Below are 3,016 nucleotides of genomic sequence, written 5' to 3' on the forward strand. Positions count from 1 at the left end.
CCCAGGCTGGAGTGCAATGGCGCGATCTCGGCTCACCGCAACCTCCGCCTCCTGGGTTCAGGCAATTCTCCTGCCTCAGCCTCCTGAGTAGCTGGGATTACAGGCACACACCACCATGCCCAGCTAATGTTTTGTATTTTTAGTAGAGACGGGGTTTCACCGTGTTGACCAGGATGGTCTCGATCTCTTGACCTCGTGATCCACCCGCCTCGGCCTCCCAAAGTGCTGGGATTACAGGCTTGAGCCACCGCGCCCAGCTCTGCTATTATATTCTTATTTTTTTCTCTGAATACTTGCCTTTCTACTTTGTAAAAGGTAGTCTGTTTTATTCATAATTGCTTGTCTTTTCTTATCTGTGAGGATACAAAATAGATTTATTCTCCCTGCATTGCATGTGTTCCCTCAAAGCTGTTTTTCTGCTTATTTTTGTCTCCATCTGTCGCGTGACAAGCTCTCCTAGTAATCCAGGTATGACAAAGTACATGACTTAAGGAAGTGAAGGTGGAGTAGATGATGCAGCTCTGACTCAAAAATCATGGGAAAAATAGAAGTTACAGCGTAGCTTAGGGAAAAGGATGTGAGTGAATGAAAGGGAGGAACCTAGGATGACTTCCAGATTGTGGGCTTGGGCCAGGGAGTAAATGCTGTCGTCAGAGAGAGTGGGAAAGGAAGAATTGTCTTGGGTGTGTAGAAGATTCATTTCATTTTAGGTTGGTGTTTGAAGCTCTCAGGAGACACTCGAGTGGAGATTTCCAATAGCAGTGGGCTTTACAGATGTGCTGCTCAGGAAAGGATAAGTGGAAAGATGAGAACTGAAACCATGGATGTCTTTGAGCTCATCTAGGGAGACTATGCAGAATAAAAAAGAGACAGTAAACAGCCTAAAACCTTGGCTGGCAGCATAGAAGAGGCAGATCTTTAGAAAAAAATGAACTGGATATCTAAACCCCAGGTGAATTGCATGCTGTACTTTTTTTTTTTTTCTTTGAGATTGAGTCTTGTTCTGTCGCCCAGGCTGGAGTGAGTGGTGTGACCTCAGCTTGCTGCAACCTCTGCCTCCCATGTTCAAGCGATTCTCTTGCCTCAGCCTCCTAAGTAGCTGGGACTACAGCCACCATATTCGGCTAATTTTTGTGTTTTTAGTAGAGAAAGGATTTCACCATGTTGACCAGGCTTGTCTTGAACTCCTAACCTCCAGTGATTCACCTCCCAAAGTGATCGGCCTCCCAAAGTGGTGGGATTACAGGCACGAGCCACCACATTTGGTCTGGTGCTGTAATTTTTTTAAATGAAGAATAGTGTGGCATATACTTTTAAAAATCAGTTATTTACTTAGGTTCTTAAGAAATTCAGAACACCAATTTATGGGGATACATTCCTTTTTTTTGAGACAGGGTCTCACTCTGTTGCCCAGGCTGGAGTGCAGTGGCACGATCTTGGCTCACTGCAACTTCTGCCTCCTGGGTCAAGTGATCCTCCCACCACAGACTCTTCAGTAGCTGGGACCGCAGGCATCCATCACCACACCTGGCTAATTTTTTCTTCTGTATTTTTAGTAGAGATGCTGTTTTGGCATGTTGCCCAGGCTAGTCTCAAACTCCTGAGCTCCCCCGATCTCCCAGCCTCAGCCTCCCAAAGTGCTGGGACCACAGGCATGAGCTGCTGCGCCTGGCCTGTGAGGATAAATTCCATTTGTCAGGGCAAACACAGATCACAGCTAGCCCTGGAGCTGAGGAATAGCTTTGATTTTTGGTAAAATCTGTGAGTCCACAACTTTCTGGTCAATTTTGCGCTGCTCTGTAATCTTGTATTTCTCTTTTACTGTGTTGAAGATCTCACCTTCCTGGTTCTGGGTTTCCACAGCTGCTGCTTCTTGGAGTAGGCATCAGTAAGATGTTTTGGGATTTTTACATTGCTGATATCAATTTTGGTTGAGGTGGCAACGACAGATTTCTGGTGTGTTCTTTGTAGAGGATCTCGATTGAGGACCAGAGGTCCAGTCACAAGTAATAAGCCACTAGCCAGGCACTTCAGGAAAACCACCCTTTTGCCTCTGTGGCGCTCAGTGAGGATAACCAGAATGGTCCCAGGGGTGATGCTGGCTTGCAGTTTTCTCGTGTGCTGACTGAAGCGTTTTTTTTTTTTTTGCCGTGGCTCAACAGCTTTTGAGGCACATCTTCAGTAGGATTACATCTAGGCATTTTGCAATGTTTACCCGGGAACCATCATTCTTGTCACAACCAAATGGTTTTGTAACAGTTGCAAGAAGCTTCTCCTTTTTCGTTTCAACCTTGGATATAGCAGCTGAATACTTCCCCTTGTACATGGCCTTTCTGAAATACGTAGCAGATCGGAAATATATGCCAATTGGTTTGACAAGTACAAGATTTCAGCTGCAACGGGGCTTCTCCTTCTGCGCTTTTTAGCCTTGGGGTTACCCCTTTTCACCTTGCCACCAGCATCAGCCTTCTCGGCTTCGGGTTTCTTCTCGTTAGGATCTGGCTTCTCAGCTTTTTCACCCTCCATCTTGCAAGATGGGAAAGGGAACTCGGCATAGAAATTTAACAGTGAATGATTAGCATATGGAATCTTTTTATTTTCAGTTGACAAAGCGTATCAAAATTTTATCCGTGAAAACATTTTATCTAATAACAAAGAAAAAACAGGAAAGAAAAAAATTAGCAAGAGTTTATTATATACTTGAAACTCTTCTAGGTGCTCTATTTCTATCCTTTAGTCCTTATCTTAGCTCTACAAGGGAGAAAGGGGCAAGAAAGAGCACAGTTCTAATATCAGGAGGAGAAGAAGGTCTGGGGACGGGGCTGGGCCAGGCTCTTGGTGAGGCAGTATTTATGCCAGCAGTTGACAGAGCAGCAAGAATGGAGGGAAAAGGCTCTCCTTTGCTCACTGTATGTATCTCAGGATCTTGCTTTCACTAGCTAGGACAGAAGTTTCTCTAACCTCTTTTCATATTTTTATTTTATTTTATTTAGAAACACGGTCTTGGCCAGGTGCG

At 44.7% G+C, this 3,016-nt stretch overlaps 1 pseudogene; it reads right to left on the bottom strand.

Moving 5' to 3' along the window:
• The window catches only part of LOC108315646, a 10,878-nt pseudogene extending 8,352 nt beyond the window's left edge, over positions 1-2,526 (bottom strand).
• Between the last annotated feature and the right edge of the window lie 490 nt (positions 2,527-3,016).

Source organism: Cebus imitator, unplaced genomic scaffold (assembly GCF_001604975.1).
Source record: "Cebus imitator isolate Cc_AM_T3 unplaced genomic scaffold, Cebus_imitator-1.0 Scaffold177, whole genome shotgun sequence".
Classification (NCBI taxonomy): domain Eukaryota; kingdom Metazoa; phylum Chordata; class Mammalia; order Primates; family Cebidae; genus Cebus; species Cebus imitator.